The sequence below is a fragment of the Helicoverpa armigera genome, chromosome 1, assembly GCF_030705265.1.
Source record: "Helicoverpa armigera isolate CAAS_96S chromosome 1, ASM3070526v1, whole genome shotgun sequence".
Lineage (NCBI taxonomy): Eukaryota > Metazoa > Arthropoda > Insecta > Lepidoptera > Noctuidae > Helicoverpa > Helicoverpa armigera.
In genome coordinates, this window is record NC_087120.1 from 4,680,782 (window position 1) to 4,691,571 (window position 10,790).

Sequence of the window (10,790 nt, forward strand, 5' to 3'; positions counted from 1 at the left end):
TATTATTTTTAAGTAGGAAAAATTTAAAGGTATTATTTTTATTAATTTAACAGTTTTGTGGTTACAGCAGAATCTATTTAGCACACTTTTGCCAAAAATATTTGAATAAAATAAAATTACAACAGGAAAATTTACAATAACCTATAAATGGAATATTTTATTTTGATTCCTATTTGTATAACTTTAAGGTTTAAATTACTCGTGCATAGAAATCCTGAAATTGGTCCTTGATTGCTATATTCGTAATTTGCGTATTTATGTGTTTTACTTCTACGCAGAAATACGTTGCAAAATACTTGATTACTCGTATTAATAGTAGCAGTTTGATAAAGAGGCCATTCATGGAAGGAAAATAGTTTATTAAAGTAATAATAAAATAATATTTATACATGATTGTAGCCTCGTGCGTAAGATATTACTTGAACTTTATAATAATTGTCTTGAAAGTATACAAAGTATAATAATTTTGCTTGTGAGAAACTAGAGCATATTGCATTTTCTTTTCTTACGACCCGTACCTGCATCCAATATTCTGTGGAGTTTGTAACAAAAAGTTTTTATTTTATATTTTTATTTTAAATGCGAAAGTAGCTCTGACTGTTTGTCCAGCTTCCACGCTACGCATAGTACTGAACCGAGCCTGGAAAAGGACAAATCCGGCAAAAAGTATTTTCCTTGGAACACGGATATAATAATATGATTATCCTACTTCCTACTAATATTCTAAAATCGATTTATAAGTATATAAGAATTTTAGTTCCTCTTTCACGCAAAATCTTCCGAATGGATTTTGATAAAACTTGACAATAATATAGCTTACATATAAGAATAAAATAAAGGCTAGTTTTTATCCAGGTTACGGAAGAAGTTACCTCTAGCTGTAAACTGGTGGAAACTCGTTAAAAATATCACCAAACTAAACCCGGTATCAACTTTGTAAACTATGAAACCTCGCTATCGAGTGAGCTCGTAAAACACCGCCGACAAACTGGCGTATACCCGTAGTAACTATCAATTAGGCATATGGCACACACAATTAGTACGCCGGCTCATTTGTTTAGAAACAATAAAATCTGCTATCGATGTTAGTAAGTCCTAATTGATGTAAACAAACTGGTCTAACTTGTGGGTAGGCAATTTTTGCTGGGTACAGGAGTTTGCGATCCTGATCGAACAATTTTTTGTGTGTTTTGCACGCAACGATTTTGTTCATCAAAAGTATTTGACGAATGTGAATGAATTACAGGTGAAAAACTCTATCCAAGCCTAGACGAAAAAAATGGCGTTCTATTTTTAAATTAATTATCTATGTAGGAATATGTACTGTACCTCTAATGTTGAGACAGGTAAGTATCGTGAATGTATGAGAATCGGTTAGCTCACTGATTGTATCGGCAAGGATTAAAAAGAAATCATGTTTTGAATTCTGAGGTAAAATAGAAATAGTAACTTATGTGTATTGGACGGATGAATTTAATATAATTTACGATTGATAACAAAACATCGTATAAAAAAAATATATTGTAAAATTATATGAAAAAAGCTCTCACATAACCAAGCCGATAACCAGCTGATAAACCATATTTTTACTAGCACATTCTAAAACAATAATTTCAACCAGGAAACGGCGGCAGCAGTAAAAATAATCAGTAATGGTTAAACTAAAATCGTTAAATTAATCTAACTTTACACTTTATCGTTAACGGCACAGTTATGAAAGCTAAATGATTGTCCAGCATTCACTGAACGTAAACTAAAATTTCAATGAATTTATTTGGAAAATTCCAAAAGAAATAGGCGGGTACCTCCATCTAACAATCTAACAATCTTTATTTTACTTATATTTATAATCATGTTTAAAACAAATTCAAATCATGTCATAAAAAAACAGTAAGAAGTGCACACAGTAAGCCCTGCACGTTTAACAAGCGTCCCAATATTCTATCTATCTTTTGTTTTGCTAACTAGAGGTAGGAATTTGTCATATAACTTGTGTGAGTCTAATGTCAAAGTTGAATCTCTGAGCTCTCTGAGCTCCATAAGATGAGCCGTATGAATAAATCTGAGAATTTCCCAACTTAAGAATATATCTAAATCCCTTTACCGGCCAATTGAAAAGATTTGAAATATTTCTCCTTATTTCTGAGTCATAATATTCATAGAACTGTACCGTATACTTAGATTTCCGATAATAGTTCACGTGTAAAAGCCAAAAGTATTTCCTGCTTTAAATAATTGTGGATACAATATGTGGACAGCGAAAATGTTAACATGAAACCACAAATACATACCTAAATCAGCATTACGAGCAACTTTGTGGCACTCGAATTGTATGAAAAATCCGATATTTGATTTTATCGAGAGTTATGCACGCAAATGTCAATGTATGAGCTGTATTTGGTATTTACTCGTCTTTTTTCTCAACTATGTTAAGCAGAAAGAAAAACATAGTTCCACTACCTATCTACCTATCCTATCTACCTTTTATTTCTATCATTTGCTTAGTCTTCTTCATACTACATAATATGTTAGGGTCGACTTTCAGTCTAACCGGATGCAGCTGAGTACCAGTGTTTCACAAGGAGCGACTGTCTATCTGACCTCCTCAACCCGGTTACCCGTTCAACCCGTAGGCAAGCCTGGTTGTCCGTCTTTGACTACCCGTAACAACTGCCAAACATGTTCAAACGACAGCCGGGAACTACCTATATTTTACTCCGAACCAAGCGTAATGCAGTAGAGGTATAAACTACACCTCTGCAATACCGTATGCTATTAAAATATAGAACCTAGTATTAATTTCAAAGGGCCGCCAAACAAAAGAATTGTTCAACACAATAATCGTAAAAGCAACCATGCGTGAAAGGGCACTTAGTGGTTAAAAAATGAGTTATAAAAAGTAATTACTCCGGTTTTATTAACAGAAGGTATCGCCTCAGGTGTTAATTCTTATTTCATAGACACACACTTTTAATTTAATACCAATAGTCTGGGTGTAACGGTTGTTAAAAACTTAATTGAGTTATGCAATCTCCTAGTGGCGACCAGTTTGTAAAATACTTCATTTGATTCACCTGCGAAGTGCTTTCATTCTGCAAATAAGGTTAAAAGTAAATAAATGTTTTGCGGTGCAGTATTTTTCTTTTCAATGTCAGGTCTTTGCTTCTTTCTTTGCTGTTTGTACGAATAAGTAATATGGAAAAGGTATCGTGAAATTGTTATTTCCCTATAGAAGAGATGTCATAATTAGATGATGATTTTATATCGCTATAGTAAATATAAATCTAAATGCTTATTGTGTTTCGGACATAGGTAGTACTTACAAATACGTAACAAGGGAACTACTCAACGCTCACAATAGATCAATAGTTTAGCTTTCTGCAAGCGCAGTCTATCTATTGAGTTATCTGAACCAAAACTAATATAATATGAAACAGAACAATACTATTGCAATGCTGATAAAATACCACTTAAAAACAAAGCCATGAACAATTATATAAGTTAAGGTTATTAATATTGATTACAAAAATATAATTTTGAATGAAAAAATGGTCAATAAAATATAATCGCGTCAAAATAAATTGTAATTCCAAATAATATTTAGCAATTATTTTATTTACCAAATTGACCAATATTGTACAAAATACCAAGTTCATATTTTTTCATTATTTTCTAAAAGGATTTTCCTTAAAATATAATATATAGCTTCACACTTATTAATGGAATAAAACGCGCAAATCCATCATTTTTCCCCAAACTGTCCCGAGACACACAAAACAGATGTTCAAAGACGTAAATAAGATAAAGTGAACATAATACTCACTATTGACAAACAACCGTTAGTAAACAATTTCACAATTACTACTCAATAGTACCACAAAGAACACGTATAAAAAAACACGAACGAAAAACTAATGTACCATCAAAAGCTTAACAAAACCGCACAAAACTTCCATTCGATTATCGAATAAAAAAGCTGCATGAATATTGAATTTTCTGCAGGTCACACGACCCTTGGCGAAAGGGTACGAAGCACGTTCGCCAAGTTCAATCGTTTTCGCGCGAGTGAGGGGTTTTGAAAAATCCGCCCTCCGTAGTTTGGGCGGCACTCCGACACTCCCCAAATACACCCCGTATTTGTTACCAAGATATCCCTCGGGAGGTCTTGTATTCAATTTGTAGGCTAGACGCTGCGAATATTTTTTGTAGGTACTTTTATTATATGGGAGAACTATAGAGGACAGGACTGCAGTCATTTGTTTTTTTGATGCGTTCTGTTTATTCAGTGATAGTAGAATTTTAACTGCACTAAAAATCAAGCCATCAATTTTACGATTATCCTTTATGGTGTTTAAAACGAAGCTCTAACATTATTTTGTTCTTTATTTTTACTTACAGAGACATTTCCTTAAATATCTCAGTACGAGAAAACATATCTTTTTCATTTTTCTTCTCAAGTTGCGAGCACGAGTCAGTTTTGTTACGTTACTCACTACACCATGTTGACAAAAGGTATTAAAATTGTAACTCCATATAAAATGCACGAGAACTCTTGAACTCGACATACCCGAGAAGTTGGCAACGCTAATTGTATTGACTCTTCAACCACAAGAATTTAATTCTATACATATGGTAGGTAACTGGGTTAGTATATATCTATTCTTAGTACGGGAGTTTACTTGGATATTTTATGAACTTATATGGTTATGTCGCAAGGGTCATCAATAATATTTTGGAGATTGGTTAAAAAGTAACGCTATAGAGTTTTTGATTTAGATAGGTTAGATAGTTAATGGGTTAATGGACCCTAAGAAAAACCAACTCTCTTAAAATGCTTTTTAATTACCCACTTGCACTCTAGAAAAAATAGTACAATCAAAATAATTATAAGAACAATAACAATTCTCAATACCGTAGGGAGAAAAAATATAAAAATATCGGTATCATAATTAATGTTAAACATATGAGTACAAAAATAAACATGCAGAATATTAATAGCTTAATACCATAAGAGCAAAAATTGAAGGTCATTGTTTCGATTCCCATGCCAACAAACTGTAATTGGGTTCTAAACTTGTCACCCATCATTGAAATGTTCCACTAGTACCCCTTACTTTGGGTAATTAAAACTTCGCGTTGAGTCTTTGTGTAAAATTTCAACCCGGCTGTCGCACCTAACCTAGTTGACTACTATTGTTTATTTGTAACTGAATTTATTTATGTTCCTGCTGAAATTTTGGAACTAAATTATGTTAATATGCCTTATATACATATATCGTCTAAAATCCATGTAGTACTACTGAGGTATCAGAGCTATAGAGGTTTATAACGGTGAAGCAGCTTTTCAGCTTTGTATAAGCAGGAACTATTCCATAGAATTTCCTCGCTCAAAGAGTTTAGCATTGCAATAATATGAAACTTTTCTAGAATAACCTGCACAATAAAGACAGATAAGTAAACAAAGAGATCAAGCTGCTGAAACGATTTTCAGGACTTGAAAGATCTTCGACGTGAGGGAACTACTACGAATTCTTGAAGCCTAAACCTTAGCAGATGGTTATAAATCTTTGCATATAACAAATCAGTAAAAAAGTCGTTTTTGCACATTGAAAATTTTGAAAAAAGAATTAGTCAGCGTGTTAAAAGGTAACCAACAGAATCCATTTCTAGTATTTTTGGAATTCTTGTTCACAATAATATGCTTGATAATCTATTTGCCAAACGCAACAAATAGTTCCCGGTACTAATATTGATTGAAATGAAGGCTATGACGCGTAAAGGGATCACCAAACAGCGCTAATGGTTTTTCGGTTAGTTACCATCAGGCACGATATTATTATGCCAAAATTGCTCCTGTATTTCATAGAGATGATATCTAGTTTTAGTCCCGTGACTGTAAATAACATTTACGGCTGTTCGTATATTCTATCTATCTTTTCATTTGCTTACTAGAGATAGAATTTTGACATCAGCTCCATACAAATAATATCAAATTTCTATAGATAGAATTCTGACGGCCGTTTGTGTTTACCTCTGAAGTTAAGCTTATCTTCATCAGAAAAGAGAATTACAATAAAAAAAAAATAAGTAAAAGAAGGTAAATTAATAAAAATGATATGTTTAAGTGTTGATAAATGTTTCAAAATCACGATAATGAATCAATTCGATGATGTAGCAATTAGCAAAAATGTCGGTTCCCCGCAGTATGCTAGCAATGTGTGAGCAATTAACACTCCATTTAATACATGCAGTGTGATTATTTTTACTTACATTTGCAAATTAAATTATCAGTATTTTCAATAACAATTATTATAACATTTTTAATTCTTAAAATCCCTGTTCGTAATCATCAGAATGGATCTCAATAATGCATTACAAGTTCGTTACGTACGTCCTTTCTCAATAAGTCTACAAACTTTCTCAGTATCTTCTATACCTAACTACTTCGTTCACCCGGATAAAAAGCAGCTTATAGCCATCCTGAATAAATGGGATTTCCAACAATGAAAGATTTTACCGAATAAGACTAGTGGTTCGTGAGATTAGCGCGGTCAAAGAAACAGTTCATAATATTAGAATTGACGTACACCAACTTAGATACCGTAGCTTTGATGGCCACTGGTGATGAAAAGAACTAACGAACAGACAACACTAGTCAAATCCAACATCCCCAATCTTTTGAAGGTGAGGCAGCATGCACAATAGCTGCTCGACCTTTATCCAGCCTCTGTGATCTCACACAGCACTTCTCTATCGTAGTCTATTGAAAACTGGGCCAAGAGGCTCATTAACCAGCCATGAATTGGACGACAGATAGGGAAGAACCTATGCCCGGTTCTTGTGGAAAAAACATTCGTTTTTGCATACAGGCTGTAGCTTCTCTACTTTAGTTCTACGTGACTGATGTCGAAAATAAATACCACCACACAGAGAGGGTCTTGTAAACAGGCATTGAACATTAGTCACTCTTAAAGATCGTTACAGATTTACCAAATCAATTGGTCAATCTAATTAGAAAAATGCGATTTTACATACATATTCTTCACTGATATCGATTCTGTCATTGGGTGGTACGACGGTATTTCAGCCAACGATATGAATAGAATCAGGACCATTGTAGGTAGAGTCTGACGCAGTTTCTGGACAATGACATGGAGCGTTTTAATAGGAAATAGTGGCTTTTCTTTATTTTTTTATCTATCTGCATTGTTGCAAATTGATCAAATCTAATCTAGAGGTACACCAAACTTAAGACTTTCTTAAATGAGTAGCTACCTAAATCGTGCCTAAAATTCAAATACCAGTTACAAATCTGTATGCACACAAAAGTCTTTAAACCAAGTAAAGAAAAATACAAAAACAAAATAGAATCGCAAGTCGATCAGAATCCCAAACCTTTTAAAAAGAACTGAACTCTAACAAACTGAGTACTCTCAGAGAATTTTATTTAAAAGAGTTTGAACGGAGTCTCGAACGATTTGACTTTGAAAAACCTCTAACTAACTTGTACTACGAGTATGTACTGGAATCGGAAAATTGATCGAAGAAACGGCGCAAGAAACTTCGTAAAAGGTGAGTAACTGATGCATATCATATGGTATCTACGAACTTAGTACAAAAATGTTTGCAGAATCGATTGTACGTGGGCACATGAGTTCACATCACACATATTTGGAGTCGCTTTTATACAATGTGATTTTTTACACATTGTGATTTTTTTCTTTAGTTTTCTTTTTTTTGGGAGTTTAGATGATATTTTCGTGATTATTGGACCAACATGAGTAGAGATTTTTTGAAATCAAACTAATTCTGTTCCTTATTTTAAAGTCCAAATTCTGCAACGAGAGCTAAAAGTATTTTGATATTTCGTTTGGATTCCTCTTCCTGTATATTTATTTTCAATGGAGGAAAACGTGTACTTAAAAAAACTTCATACAAGGCGGGCTTGAACATACCCACCTATTGTAAAATGTATTTATCCTCAAGTTTGTATGTAAAACGCTTTATATATTGGTATGTACATTTAGCGTAACCTAACAAACCTAATTGGCCACGGGTCACCGAAGGCAGATAATGAAAAGGAAAACATTTTATTGTAAGCAAAGAAGGACTTTAAAATAAACAAACAAGGTGTGAATTTGCTTGTCAACATTTTGGAAATATTATTATGAATAGGTTACTTCTAAGGTAACTTAACAATTTTAGGGAACAAAAATGCTGAGCACCAAAAATAATTTTCAGTTTGAGATGTCAAAAATTTCTATCTATCTTCTGGTACAGACCGAGATATGTAACAAAGTTTATAATAAAGGTCTAAGAACTCTAGAGTGCGAAGGTTAAGTTAATTAAAAGAATAAAATAAAACATCCACTCAATGGGAAACGAGATCGTCGTTCTAAGAAACTCAGTGCTATTACAAACCTTCAGTAATTTCCTAGTAAATTGTCTGCGTCAAGTCTGCGGATCTTAGGTCTCATTTAAACTACTATTTTTATACTAGACTATTTCCTGCATTGGAAATTCTAACGCCTATTACCTAGATCTGTTATCACAAATTGCCAAAAATAATGTATTTTTGCACCTCCCAAAAATATTATTGATTATTCTGATATAAGCCAAACAAATCCAACGTGGTTATTACAACCATGGTTTTAATACTGTCGATTAAATTAAATATTGTTCCATGATTGCATGTCATGTCAATCACCTACGAGCAGGTCCGCAAACATGTTTCATAAATCCTATTTTTTTGTCTAGTCTAATAAGTAACAATATTACCTAAGCACGTGTCAAACCTAATGCAAACAATGAGACCATGACGACATGAAGCAAATAAAAAAATATGGCACACAAAATAAACGAGCAAATTCTAAACATTCCTTAGTTTTGGTATGTACTTAATGTGTGTTATCCATGAAATTCATACTGAAAACCGTTTGAAGAAATTCGAAAAACTTTGAACAGAAACAGTCAAAACATTTTCAGAGAAACAATCTCGAAAAACCGGTTCAAACATTACCACATCATACGTCAAAATCAATTCAATTTCAAATTTACCTCCTATTTCGCGGCGAACTGGCAACGTCGCGAAAGGTACGCTGTCAGCGAACGCGCAAGCATTCAACTGTTCGTACATGTAACGCTCGACTGTCGAGCGGCAGACATCTGAGGGGCGCTGTGCGACGTTGCCACGCCTCTGCGACCCAGCCCACCAATGACATGCGCGCACGCTCCAAATGTGATTTGAATTCAAAACTTTTGTTCTGTGCTAGCATCTCTTTCCTTTTTAGCCGGAGCGCTTAAGCGTGAGAGAGATGTGGCAATGAGTGTTCGGGCGACTTGCTCGATATTTTGTATTGCCCGCAGTTTGAAAGTGACATATCTTTGGCGATTAGATATTGTATTTTGAGCTTAGTCTGTTGACGAATACGGGACATTGCATCTCGTTGCGTCTTAAAAGTTTAAGTAAGTTATTGAATAAAGCGTTACACAAGTTACTGTAAATACAGCTACGGTTTGCGGTGGAGGATCGATTATTTAAAGAACAGAAGCCTTAGAGACGCGGTATTTAGCTCCGCTCTTATAGAAACATTTTTATTGAGTTTGGATAATTTCTTAATGTTTTCAATTGAAGAAAAGTAAAACTTTAAAATATATTTAAGTTTGTTTTTTTTTGTAACTATGACATTGTATTTTTATTGTTTACGGTTTATAGCATAGGTACCTACCTATATCCCGAGAAACTGAAATAGAGGCATGTGTTTTATCTAACCTGCTAACCGCTAATTTTATCTAAAGGGTGTTCCAGGCGAACGTAATCCGGTGTCCTGTCAGTGGTGACCTTGATGAGAACTTTTTGGTCGCACATTTTGTTTCGAGTTTTAATTGCATTACCGTCTAATAGGCTGACAAGTAGCATCACCTTTGACGGAACACATTGAATAAATTTTTACGTCTATACATTAAATAAATCTGAAATAAGCCTCACCTATCAGAAAATAAGAATGTGTAAGATTATAAAAAAAACCTAATTAAATAATTTTATTTAAAAAAATATTAAAGGAAATTAAACTCAAGTATTTTTTCAATCACTTTGTTTACAGTAGGTATACCCCTTAATATTAAGGAATGATGAAAAAAATATAAACTATTCAATATTTATTTCATGTCCACTTATAATACAGGTAGGTAGTAGGTAGGTACTTAGGTAACTTCTAGAGCTGAGTGCAACTGTTTGGCTTCTCTCCGTTGCAGGCCGTCTGAGATATATAAATAATTCACGTATCAACCCAATAGAGGGCGCCACTGACTACATCTTACCGCTATCTCAGGCTGAAAAGCAATCAAACTGTATTATAAAGATTTTATATAGGTAGGTACTTTAATTCCCTAACTATCCTACCTAGAGATGATGAACCAAGTTATGATATTTTTTTGGATAGAGATTTAATTAGAATAAAAAAAATATAGGTACTTTTGTTTACCTTTTAAAAACATACTTGAAATATTTGTTTCGGAACGCCAATGAAACCTCAACCAGACACTCAATTGAAAATCCACTTATTAAAAAAAATCTTTCCTACAAACCGTAACGCATTCATAAACCTTGATTAGGTATCTTAAAACATTAAAAAAACAGTCCTCGTTAACACTGGAGAATTATTTCTATGTATTTTTGACTAATCTTATCAACGACGTATACATTTTTACGAGGCTTATATATTGTGCGCTTAATGGCTGCTCACGAGGGAAGTCGCGTGACGTGCCGGACAGCGGAACCCGCGGGCGAT

At 33.7% G+C, this 10,790-nt stretch overlaps 1 protein-coding gene across 3 annotated transcripts in view; it reads right to left on the reverse strand.

The window, feature by feature from the left end:
- Positions 1-9,196, reverse strand: part of LOC110373028 (LIM/homeobox protein Lhx2) — a 28,650-nt gene extending 19,454 nt beyond the window's left edge. The window contains exon 1 of one of the 3 annotated variants that reach the window (XM_021330118.3): positions 9,058-9,196. The gene's annotated coding sequence lies outside the window, so the exon portion shown is untranslated. Of the gene's footprint in view, positions 1-872; positions 989-3,823; positions 4,075-9,057 lie in introns of those variants that run through there. The other 2 variants (XM_049838897.2, XM_021330119.3) reach the window with 2 other exon arrangements.
- Between the last annotated feature and the right edge of the window lie 1,594 nt (positions 9,197-10,790).